This window comes from Helianthus annuus, chromosome 5 (genome assembly GCF_002127325.2).
Source record: "Helianthus annuus cultivar XRQ/B chromosome 5, HanXRQr2.0-SUNRISE, whole genome shotgun sequence".
NCBI classification, from domain to species: Eukaryota; Viridiplantae; Streptophyta; class Magnoliopsida; order Asterales; family Asteraceae; genus Helianthus; species Helianthus annuus.
In genome coordinates this window covers 155,929,611-155,943,384 of record NC_035437.2, presented here as the reverse complement: position 1 = coordinate 155,943,384, position 13,774 = coordinate 155,929,611, and the positions used below count along the sequence as shown (strand labels likewise).

The window sequence follows — 13,774 nt, the reverse complement described above, 5'->3', positions numbered from 1 at the left end:
CAAATAGATATTTTGTATCGAGATATAAACCAGCTCCAGTTGAACTGTTACTGTTCGAGAAACTAACGGCAGCTGAATTATCACAGTAAAGCTTCAATGGTCTAGAAATGGAATTAACGATTTTGAGTCCAGTGACCAGGTTTCTAAGTAACATTCCATGACAGGTTGCGTTATAAACAGCAATGTACTCTGCCAACATTGTGGAAGTTGTGGTCAACTGTTGTTTATGACTCTTCCAAGAGATAGGGCCGCCTGCTAACATAAAGATATAGCCCGAAGTGGATTTCTTGTCATCTTTGCATTTGGCAAAGTCAGAATCAGAATAGCCCACCACTTCTAAATGATCACTTCTTCTATAAGTCAGTTTATAGTCTTTCGTCCCTTGCAGATATCGAAGTACCTTCTTAGCTGCTTTCCAGTGATCTAGGCCAGGATTAGTCTGATAACGACCTAGCATTCCAGCAATATAAGCGATATCTGGGCGAGTACAGACTTGAGCATACATCAAGCTCCCGACTACTGACGCGTAAGGTATCTGGCTCATTTGCTCCTTCTCAACCTCTGTTGTCGGACACTGGAATGAACCGAAAACATCTCCCTTAACTACTGGAGCGACGGAGGGTTTGCACTGTTGCATGTTATATCGTGTAAGGACACGATCTATGTAAGCCCTTTGGGACAATCCTAAGATCCCTTTGTTTCTATCTCGGTGAATTTCGATGCCAATGACGTAAGAAGCATCTCCGAGATCCTTCATGTCGAAGTTATGCGAAAGTAACCGCTTCGACTCATGCAACATGTCTAAACTATTACTTGCCAATAGAATATCATCTACGTAAAGGACAAGTATAGTAAAGTTACTCCCACTCATCTTGAGGTAGGTGCATTGATCCACTTGATTCTTCATAAAACCTTGCCTCTTCATGACTTCATCAAACTTGAGGTACCACTGACGTGATGCTTGTTTTAACCCGTAAATGGATTTCTTCAGCTTACAGACTAGATGCTCCTGAACCTCAGGTTTAAAGCCTTCAGGTTGTTTCATGTAAACATCTTCGTCCAAATCTCCGTTAAGGAAAGCGGTTTTAACGTCCATCTGATGCAGCTCTAAATCGAAATGAGCTACTAGGGCCATGACGATCCTTAATGAATCTTTACGAGAGACAGGTGAAAACGTCTCTTGATAATCAATTCCCTCTTTCTGAGTGTAGCCCTTTGCAACCAATCTCGCTTTGTAGCGTTCAACGTTCCCATTCGGATCCAGTTTTGTTTTGAACACCCATTTGCATCCTACGGGTTTGACTCCGTTGGGTAATTCTACCAAATACCAAACGTCATTTTTCTTCATGGATTCAAGCTCATCAATCATTGCTTTATTCCATTCAGAAGACTGATCACTGCTAATGGCTTCATTGTAAGAGATAGGATCATTGAGCTTTCCGGGATCCATTTCAGTCAGGTAGGTAACATAATCATCCCAATTAGTAGACCTTCTTTGCCTAAATGACCTCCTGAGTGGAATATCGGGTTCAGCATTGTCTTGGTTTTGAGCGTTTGATGTGCCTTCGTCATGAGGTATAATGGGTTCTGATTGTAGAGGTGACTTTGGAGTTGGTGCAGTAGCTTCAGGTGCAGTAGTTGCATTGGGTACAAGAGGAGTAATTGGAGTAATGGTAAGCGACGAGTCTCTCCCCCCCGCGTCTTGTACTTCTTGCAATTCTTCGTAAGGGTTGGTACTGCTCCCACTGACCTTGAAATCCTCCAGGAACGCGGCACGCTTGGTTTCAACAATACGGGTGACATGGGAAGGACAATAGAAACGATAACCCTTAGAGTTCTCAGGATACCCGATAAAGAAACAGGTAACTGTTTTAGGGTCAAGTTTCCTTAGGAAAGGATTATAAAGTTTTGCTTCAGCAATGCAGCCCCATACTTTCATATATTTAAGACTCGGTTTCCTTCCTGTCCAAAGTTCATAAGGAGTTTTAGGGACAGACTTAGAAGGAACTCTATTGAGTATATGAACAGCTGCTTTTAACGCTTCAGTCCAGAGGAATAATGGTAAATTAGTGTTGGCTAACATACTGCGCACCATGTTCATAAGGGTACGGTTTCTTCTTTCAGCGACACCGTTCTGCTGAGGTGTACCAGGCATGGTGTATTGGTTCACAATCCCCTGGCCCTTACAAAACTCATAAAATGGACCAGGAGCTTGACCCACATCAGTATGTCTTCCATAATATTCACCGCCTCTATCTGATCTCACAACTTTAATCTGACGATCTAATTGCTTTTCAACTTCAGCCTTATAATCTTTAAAAGTTGTAAGAGATTCAGATTTCTCCTTAATAAGATACAAGTACATGTAACGAGAATAATCGTCAATGAAAGTGATAAATGAAGTATGTCCTGTTATGCCAGCGATTTGGTAGGGACCACTAATGTCAGTGTGAATGAGTTCTAATAAATTAGAACTCCTAGTGGCACCTTTCTTATTCGCTAATGTCATTTTACCTTTAAGACATTTGACACATGTTCCAAAATCAGAGAAATCGAGAGAAGGTAAGACTTCATCCTTGACGAGACGATTTAATCGTTCTTTTGAAATGTGGCCTAAACGCTGATGCCACAACATGGATGAAGTCTCTAAGTCTCGTTTCTCTTCCATCTTTGTGAGTGATTCATTAATGTTATATGACAACAAAGATTTGGAAAAGTTATCTTCTAGTTCTAATCTATAGAGACCACCATCCAGAACACCAGTACCATAAAGAACAGAATCATAGAGGATAGAGAGTTTGCGATGACCATGGGAAACAATAAAACCGTCCATGTCTAACTTTGGTCCTGATACAAGGTTCCGAGTTACCTCAGGAACATATAAGGTATCATAAAGTTTAATACATAAACCAGTTTTCATAACTAATTGTAATGTTCCAATGGCCTTCACTTCTAATTCTCGATCATCCCCAACCTTAAGCGTTGTTTGGTTTCTTTCCAGCTTCCGGATTGAAAGGAATCCCTGAGTAGAATTGGTAACATGAACCATAGAACCAGAATCAAACCACCAAGAATTAGCAGGAACACTTAAATTATAGGACTCAAGTATCATAAAATAATCGTTACCTTTCTTAGCCAGCCACTCCTTGAAGTCAGGGCATTCCTTCTGCATGTGTCCTGTCTTTTTACAGAACTTGCAGCGGATATTGCCTAAGGAGTTCTTAGAGCTGGAAGGTGCACTTGTATTAGAATTAGGATTAGGCCTTTGGACTTTTGAAGCATCCTTCCTCTAATAATTGTTCTTCCTTTTCTTAGAATTGGAGGTAGTGAAGTTTGCAACATCAGTATGGCGATCCATCCTCATACGCTCTTCCTCCTGTACGCACATAGCGACCAGTTCACTCATTGTCCATTTGTCCTTCTGAGTGTTGTAATTGATCTTGAATGCTTCAAAGGACGAAGGAAGCGAAGTAATGATGAAATGAACAAGGAAACCATCACTGATTTCCATTTCCAGCCCCTTCAGCTTATTGGCCATGTTATTCATCATCATGATGTGCTCGCGAATGCCGCTCCTCCCATCATACTTAGTTATCACCAGCTTGAGAATAAGGGTACTAGCGTGTGCTTTAGACATCCCCTTGAACTGTGCCTCCACAGAAGCCAAGTAGGTTTTAGCATCTTCAGAATCAGGAATAGCTCCCCTGATAGCATTGCTTATGGACTGCTTCATAAACATGAGACACATGCGGTTACACCTAGTCCACTTTTCATGAAGTATCTGCTCAGCAGCAGTACTCTGAGTGGTAAGGTCCGCTGGCTTATTCTCCCTAAGGGCGTAATCAAAATCCAGCAGCCCAAGCGTAAGCATGAGAGCATCCTTCCATGCAGCAAAGTTATCACCCGTCAAAGATGGAATCCCCTGATTTGGTGCTGATAGTGGAAATAAGATGAGCAAGTTATGATACTAAGGAAGAAGTCCTAATGTGATCTAAGGGCACGTTAAACTAAGGCGCCACCATTTTACATTATGAAGCTGTGATATTGTCTATTACTAACATCAAAATAATAGACTTAGTTAAAAAATTCTACTTAAACGAAGACAAAACAGCTTTGGCCAGAAGTGTAATCATTTAAGCATATGTGCAAAGTGGTTGTAACAAATCAGCTTTGGCCAGAAATTGAAACAATCACTTTAGTTATGCACTTGTTAAGTATGCCATCTATGAAAGAATTAAAACAGCTTTGGCCAGATATTAAAACCTTCATGCTTATGATGCACACTTAACATAGCTTTCGTAATACTTGAATGATAAGTAGATGTATCAAGTCAGCTTTGGCCAGAAATGATATATCAGGAGCTCATTCAAGTTAAGCTATTTTGGTTTTGCAAAACATTATCTGATTCTGATTAATTAACTAAATAATTACAAAACCAATTATTTAATAGCAAACTACTCGTTAGTGCAGGGAACAGCGTGCCCCCGCCCGGGGTTCGGGGCGGAGCCCCGAAAAAATTCTTAGTTCACATTTAAACAGCCTAAAATAATGAGGTTTCGAGTCAGGTCTCGACTGAGTTATGAGATCTCGAGTCATGATGAGGTCTCGAGTCGCAACCTTTATCTCGAGTTATGACGTTATGGTCTCGAGTCGAGACCTTTGTCTCGAGTTGTGACGTTATGGTCTCGAGTTATGACGTTATGGTCTCGAGTCGAGACCTTTGTCTCGAGTTGTAGAAGGTTTAAGGACCTTATGATTTCGAGTCGAGACCCTATGGTCTCGAGTCGAGACTGATGGCCTCGAGTCGTAGTCTGATGATCTCGAAGCTTCCTGTCAACAGCTGTTAATTGTGATAACGTAACCGAAAATTCGAAATCTAAGGGATTATGAGATATTACTTCCTGTTTTGAGATGATCTAATTTTATCAACATATTTCGAAAACAGTAACTGTTTATCTAATAACAGTTTTCGAATAAAGTTAAAAAAATAAAATTGGATCAAACATGGAAAAACACTCATTAATCCTAAAACATTCCAAAACATAACAGAATTTTTCGAATTTTTCTCAAGAACATGATGAACCCTAAAACATAAAACATAAATTCTGGAACCCGAAACCTGAATATTAATAGTTTTTCTAAACAGATTTCGGCTAAAACATAACCCAGTTAATTTCGAACAAACATATGATTAATCTTTTCCGAAAACAATGATCTCGAGTCGACCTTTATGACTCGAAACCGGCTGTGACGGTTTTGAAGTTATAAAAAATCCGTTTTCCAAGTTTCAATCCCAGAAATTATGGATACGAAAACAGAACTGACTAATCAACATATGCTCTGATACCACATGTTGGTTCAGTTCTGTTTTGTTCATGAAGGAAAACAATAAAACATACCTGTTATGGCAGACAGTGCGTTGGAGAATCCAGTAATGGAGTTCGACATGCTTGTCATCGTGATCTGGTTCCTCCTTAGGGTGCTGACTGATGATGGGGACTTAGAAAACCGAAAAGGGATATCGGTTAGGAGAGGAGGTCGTTCGTGATGATGTTATGGCTAATGGGGTGTGTAATTGTGTAACTGAGTAACCCCTTAACCTCCACATAACTCTCCTTTTATAAGCACTCAGGAGGAAACCTAATTAGTTAATAAGGGTAATAAGGTCCATCAACATTTACCAACTAATTATTTAATAGGTTCTAATATATGTTGATCTCTATAATGTAAATGATTATGATGGCTATAGATTAAATATCAATACGTAATATATTTAATCTTACATGTTTGCCTCATTATCATCCATAAGTATGACTTTACAGTTCTTAGAAGTTCAACTCTCAAAAAAACTGTTTACTTCATGATTCAAACTCTCATGACTAGATAAGTTATGAAGTACGTAGTCGCTAATAGAAGTAAATTCAGAATATCAATTCAAGGTCATTGTTAAACCATTTGACCTTTTGTCAATCATATTCATTCACGTGTGTTTGGACATACTTGCCCAAGATTAATTAACATGTATATTTTGTCGATGACGATTAAATGCTAACATGTATAGAGTGGAGGCTAAACACAAACACACGTACGTTCATAAGTAAATCTCTCATGATTTCAAATCAACCACAAAAACTCTTGTCAATTGAAAAATAGATATCAACGACCCGATACTACAGTTAAGTTGCTATAGGAAGAGTCTTAACACTTCCTCTTTTTTCAACTTCACATCATGGACTAACAATCAATGAAAAACATGTGCCAACAAAAGACACTAGGAAGAAAAATCCTTTGGAGTATCGTAAAGCAGATAACGACTTCTAAATATGGTATTTGTATCTTGTCACTTGTATAGGAAGAGTAGCAACACCCAATGTATTTGTTAAGTTTAAGCCTTCTCTAACATTATTTATATTTAAAGCATGTAATGTAATGTTTGTTGATAGAAATCATGTATTTCAACAAATTATGAAAAAAATAGATTGAAACTCGATCTTTATCATAAAATAAACTACTCTAAGATAATAATTATAATAATAACCATAAGGCTCTGGGGTGATCACCACCGGTCTCCACATCACCTCCACCTCATAACACCTTCTTCTCCATCCCATCAGGGGTGGAGCCTTCCATTCACCGAACAAGAGAGAGAGAGAAATAGAAGAGTAAGAGAGAGAGAGAGAATCAAACTCGGGGAACTCAAGAGATTTCCACCGAAAGCGTCGAAGATTGGACCGGGGGGGAGCTCACTTTCCCGACCCCTTCCCGGCTTCCCCCTTCTCACACCCCATAGCCAATGTTTATTACCATGATTTGAAATATTCTTTTTTTTTCCTTTACTGAATCATATATGCATCATGTGATATGATCGATTATTTAGCCCACCTGACTAAATATATAACACTACATTGGTTTCATTTCAGAATCAGTTGACAGTATTTGGAGTAAGTGATACCCTTTTATGTACACATTTCTTTTCTTTAAGACGTATTTGAGATTTGATTCTAACATTATTATTTATTATAATTAATACTAAAAATAGCTAGATATAAATATTTACGTTCTTTAATTCTTCTTTAATTCTGTAAACTGAGAATTGCAAGGGTGCGGTGGTGACCACTAACCTTCACGGGATCCTTGACTTTGCTTCCCACCTTTCTTCTTTTTTCCTACTGCAACTCTATGGTAACCACACAATGTCTTATATGAAAATGATAATATTTGATGTAGGGTTTTATATATCACTAAAACTCTACCTATTATTATTTTTATGTTTTTTTTCTCCTACTTTAATTTAAATAGGATAAGGATAAATAAAAAAACATATATTTATTTGTATGTATATATTTCTTTATAATCTAAATAAAAATATAATCTAGATGTATCACAAATACACAAACAGTAATTATTAACTAGTTTTTTACGGTGCGCGTTGCGGCGAAATCGATTATATGATAATGTAAAACAAACGTGATTTGAAAATAAAGCATGTTGTTTAGAAAATCAGACCATTAGAAGGGTTTAGTTTATCATCGAACAGTTATATGATCCCAAATAAATACTATATTTTGAGTACAACTTCGTTTTTAACAAAACTTATAACGGAATGTCGAGATAAAAAATCAAGCGCAACTATCTATTTAAGTTTCTAGAAAAAAGTTATAAACATAAATTATTAAAGAAGTATTAAATTAATTGATAAATTAATATATGTTCTAAAAAATAAATATTAAAAAATGGTAAAGGAAATATATGGTTTTAAAAAAGGAAAAAAAATAAAAAATATGTTATTAAAAGTAAATATAATAATAAACTATTATACTATATTAAATAAAAAATAAAGTTACTATTCAACATCTTTCGTCAACAATATATATATATATATATATATATATATATATATATAATTATATATACATTAAAACTAGGCGTTATGTAAAATTTCATTTAACTTTATGAAAAAAAAGAGATCTATAAGAAGACTCAACCGTTGTAGTCGCGCACTATAGAAATGACATGTTTATAGAATCATCCGACCTCAAATACTATCAACATATTTTGAGCATATTAGTTGTGGATGAGAGAGAAACTTCATCGTACTATTGTCTTTCAAATTTTAAGAAACTATAAATTTGATAATGTTAATTAATTAACTTGTAGATTGAAACTCATATATACCACATAGAGTATAGTCGTATTAACATATACCGTTACCAAGTATTTGTTATATTGTAGCTGTTTTAAAATATTGTAGTTGTTTTATAAAATATGTAAACGAACATATATTTTTTATTCTTCTAGTTATTTACTCAATAAGATGATTTGTTATTTCCCTATGTAAATTTTCTCCAATGTTCCAATTATATCATTTTTATAAGAAGTTCATTCACTATAAAATTATGTAAAACTGCCATGACCTTAATTTTAAGATCAAGATAAGACAAATAAAGATGTCCTCATATTTTTACACGTTTTAAATTATATATATTAAAATAGACATGATAGTCATGTCGAATATATATTATTTTAGAAATAATAAGAAGAAGCAAATATAATGTACTATCACATGAATTGGCCTACAACATAATAAACAAAAATATCGACAAACACGAATGACACGGTGCTATACAGTTAAATTACTATGTACAGTGTACTATCGAGCAAATTTGTGATTCACTCCTCTATAGTTATATTTGAAGGACCCTTATATCTTTCTCATATATGGTAATTGGAAATATTTTTAGGAGAACAGTATGAAAAATTGTTATTTTCTCTATTAGATACATGAATTCATGGTCGTTTATCTGTTTTTGTTCGCGCATTTGAATATTAAATTCTATGTAAGGGTGTAGACCAGTTGATAAGAGCTCTAGCTCGCCTAACCTCAAGCTCTGCTCGTTTCGAGCTATATGTCCAAGGTACGATTCGAGCTCTATGTCCAAAACTTGAATTTGATTGGTTTAACAAATCACATGCTTTGTTGTTAGGGTATCATAGTCTTTTCACCAGTCTTTTATAAGATAAAGGTTGATTTGTGAAATTTTGTCTTATTATTATTAACACTTATTATTATTATTATTATTATTATTATTATTATTATTATTATTTTATTAACTCTTGTTATTAATATTGGTGAAATTAATATTGTGTCATTTTTTGAACAAAACTATTTAAATAAATAATTTCAGAACCATTTTGCATTCATGCTTAATTAAAAACAATTCCTATAAGGATTTTTTTTTTCTGACTAATGCAACGAACCAATTTAACATATATAAAAAAATGTGTATGACTAAATTATAACATCTTCATATAATCTAAATGTTTTTTCTCGTTCATCTGAAATAGGAATATTTTGCGAGGATTGTTTAGACACTGGGAGTAGAAATTTTGAAACAAGAAATTGAGATGTGTTACATAAAAGAACTAGGTTATCACCCGTGATTACTCACGGGTCGGATATTTAAATTTTATCAAACACAATTGTATATATATTTTAAAGAAAATAATAACACGTGACGAACAAAGCTTCACAAAGCATAAGTCTATGTCTCGCAAAATATTGACATGAGAGCACCCAATTATCGATATTTGGTAAAATGTAAAAAGTGAACAATATTTTTTAATCGACTAAAATGTCCAGCAGTTTTCGAAAGTATGGACTTTTAAACCAAACATTTATTTTCACACTTTGAATATCAACACTTGCAAATTATCAGATAAATACAATTAATTAACATGTAAAAAAATTGAAAGAAAAGATCCACTCCAAATTTAAATTAATTGGGAGTGGTTTTTCTAGTTTTTAAACTTTAGAGGAAAATTTTTGGTCATGTTGTGGAAAGTATAAACGTGAGAAAACCACCCACAACAGCATCTATCTTTAAGTATCACAAACTTAAAACTAATCCAAACATAAAAATCGACAGTTCGGTTATAGCTCATTCCAAAATCAAATCAAAACAAACTAAACCGAACCGATCTTTCTTGTTTAAATGTTTGTTATTGTGGTCCAAATTCATTATTTTGGACCAAAAGTTTTATGAACAAAGTTATTACTTTACTACTGGATATCAAAAGGTTTGGCTAATAGTTTTGACTAATTTCATCATTTAGGGTCAAAGTTCTTTTAGGCTAAACATTTCAAACCCGTTGCAAAATCGAAAACGACCCATACGTAAAACTGAAAAGCGAAATACATCGCTTTACTAAAACCGATAAACCAATTTTGGTTCGACTTGAGCCAAAACCGACCCATAACCGAACCAAACAAAACCCATATGTGATACCAAAACACATCACTTTCCTGTCAGTCCTGCTGCAGATATCTTGACGTTTCCAATAATCGCAGCCATCAACTCTAGGTCTGTACATGCCTTCATCAACTCTTTCTCTCATTGGCTTGCTTTCTGGCACGTGACCAAAATAATTCATCGCCATTTTTGCAGCTACAAACCCAAACATCATCATCATACTCCAAAAAGTAGCACAAAAGAAAATTCAAATTTCAAATAGTCTTTGTTGAAACTTACCTTTTTCCTTTCTTTGTTGTTCCAGGGATTATCTTCATCCGATATTTATATGATTGTACAGCAGCATAAGGAGCACAAATTGAACAATCAAACCATTTGGAAGAATATGTTTAATCCTTTAAAATATAATCACTCTATTAACCAAACGGGACCACAATCAAGTTTTTGTGAAATTTGTCACTTTAAAAGATTAAAACTTGGAACAAATTGAACAATCAAACCATATAAAAGATTGATGATTTCCTCCTGCTTATTAGTCCTCAGTCATCCATTGCTAAAAGACTAATAAAACTATAATCTTTATTCAAACTTACTTCTAAATCATTTGTTAAAATAGCCTATGAGCCCTATCAAACATGCATAATACATGAAGTCTAACACAAACCACAAATTAATAAACCTAATTTCAAGATCCCCAAATCAAAAACATCAAAGATCTAATAATACGACCAAAAAAACACAACCTGCCCACCAATATCATGAAATTAAATAAAAAGAAGTTACCTTTTTGCAAGTTAAGGGTGAAGCAAGAAAGTAAACGCAATCAGTGTTTCTTTTCAGAACCTAATCTTCCTTCTATGTATCTGTGTGTGCTGCCGATGAAGAAGAAAGGTACTAACATTTGAGTATTGAGGAGGAAAAAATGTCTATGTAGAATGTAAACCCCCAATCATCCACCTACGAATCCAGTAAAAAAAAACTTAAAAAAAACCCTAAATCATAATCATGTAAGAAACCTCATAAACAACCAAAAGAATCTGACTATATGCAAAATCATACAAAGAACATACCAGGAAGTGGAGAATGGAAATGCTTTGAACCCGAATGGAGTTGGAGAATGGAAATGGAGACGAAGGGCTCTCTAGGGTTTTGGAAAAGAAGATGGAACTGTGTCAAGGAAGGAAGAAAGCGTTCAAAAAATATAAGGGATCCGTTTCTTAATATTGGGTGACCCGAATCTTCAGCCGGATCCCGCGTCCATATCGATTTTGGTTTGTGTTTTGTGAAATTTTGTTTGTTTATAAAGAATTAGATGGTTTCCCTCCCAAAATCACCCTATGCACAACCAATTGATGCCACATCATCACATTGGCTTCACCATTAAAGGACAAATAGCCCAAATCATCTCCTTTATTAATATATATAGATATGTTACTTGATTGTGGTTTATAAACTGCTATTTAAAAAAAAAATGAATTGATCTAAGAAAACATGTACATAAACTATTATTTGTTGTATATTTGCAACGAGAAAAACTAAAATCATAATTTTTAAAATAAATTTAAAAATATTACACCCAAAATAATTAAAAGTAAAATATCATATTTTTTATAAAATATTAAAATCAGAATTTTTAAACTTTATATAAAAAGTAATTTATCTTGTCATTATTATTTACTTTATAAAATAAGATTTTTTTTATAAAATAAATTTAAAAATTCGGATTATTAATTACTTTATAAAAATATTAATATCAGATTTTATATATATATATATATATATAGAGGGGCTCATGTGAGAACCACCCTTATTGTGAGTAGGGCTGTAAACGAGCCGAGTCGAGCCGAGCTAGACCCAGCTCGAGCTCGGCTCGAACTCGATTCGAGCTGGCTCGGCTCGAGCTCGAATTTCAAATCGAGCTGAGATTTGAGGCTCGAGCTCGACTCGATTCGAATTCGAGCTAGCTCGGCTCGGCTCGATCTAGCTCGAACTAACAAAGAATCGCAAAATTTACTACTTAAAAAGCCCTTAAAATGAATTTCTTCATAGATTAAGGACTATAATTGCCATTTAGTTTACCATATGGCTAACTATGCAAGTATAAATAGTTAATTCATTTTGTACATTGTCTTTACCTTCTTTTATAGGGGAGAAACTCCCTTAGTTTTAGTTTTCTAAGCGATGTGGGACAAGGATGTAAACCTTATCGAGCCAGCTCACGAGCTCACGAGCCGAGCCAGGCCAAGCTCGAGCTCGGCTTGTTTACAAATCGAGTCGAGCCGAGCTGGCTCGTTTACAACCGAGCCAGTTTCGAGCCGAGCTTTCTTCGAGCTTTTTTCGAGCGAGTTTCGAGCGAGCTGCGAGCCACGAGTTTTTTGAACACCCCTAATTGTGAGAACCTTGAGAACCAATGTGAACACAACCTAAAATAGTTAAAAAAACGTAACCCCCCCTCCCCCCCCAAAGCTAAAATGCTAAAAACTAAACCCCCAAAAAAATCTAAAAAAAATCTAATTTTTTTTTAATATTTTTTATGCTCAAAAAAAAAAAATTTGTTGGCCACTAAAATTAGCGATTTTTATATAAAAAATATTAAAAAAAATTTGTGTGATTTTTAGCTATTTTTAGGCATTTTTTGTGTGTTCTCGCGGTTCTCACAATAAGAGGTGGTTCTCGCATGATCTTCTCCATATATATATATATATATATATATAGGGTAATGATAGTGTAAAAAGGGCCTAAAGGGTGAGAAGTGTAAGAAGTATTTTAAACCATTAGATCTTTAATCTAATGGTTAAGATCAATAGAGACCAAATTGTACATTATATTTTAATTATTTGGACTGGTTTGAAAATTGTAGGGGTAATAGTATCTTTTTATATGTTTCAAATAAAGTAACACCTCCTAAGTTCCAGCGATCCATTTTTAAATTAACGCTAAAAATCCGGACATTCTAAAAATCTGGAAACATGTAACTGCTACCAGAAATATATAACACTATATAACAATATATAACACTATATAACACCATATAAACATCATATAACACCATATAATGCTATGTAACATTATACAACACTATATAACACTATACATCCATCATAGACCTGCTACCAGAAAATATACCATTATAACACTATATAATACTATACATCACCATAGACTGCTAACAGAAAATATAACACTATACATCATAATAGACTGCTAGCAGAAAATATAACACTATAACACTATATAAAACCTTCATTCTGCTGCCAGAAAATATAACACAATAACACTTTATAACATTATAACACTGTATAAAACCTTCATTATGCATTCATCACTACACTCATTCTACGATCTTCAGAAAGTTATCATTGAATAACGATAAAAAAATACAAATTCATAGATTAATTCGTATTTCTAAAATAAAGGGTGGTGGTTATGAAAGGTAAACAAATTATTTGAATCAATGAGAAAATTATTTGTTTACCTTTTTGGATTAATTTAGATTGAGGACACATGTCATCTCCACAATATTT

The 13,774-nt window shown here is 34.4% G+C and overlaps 1 long non-coding RNA gene across 1 annotated transcript; it reads right to left on the bottom strand.

Annotated features, from left to right (window-relative positions):
• Positions 1 to 9,586: 9,586 nt before the first annotated feature.
• Positions 9,587 to 11,510, bottom strand: LOC110939272. Its single transcript, XR_002592122.2, has 4 exons — positions 11,321 to 11,510; positions 11,034 to 11,207; positions 10,530 to 10,561; positions 9,587 to 10,445 (listed from the first exon to the last, which is right to left on the bottom strand). It is a non-coding gene; the product is annotated as an uncharacterized LOC110939272 (long non-coding RNA).
• Between the last annotated feature and the right edge of the window lie 2,264 nt (positions 11,511 to 13,774).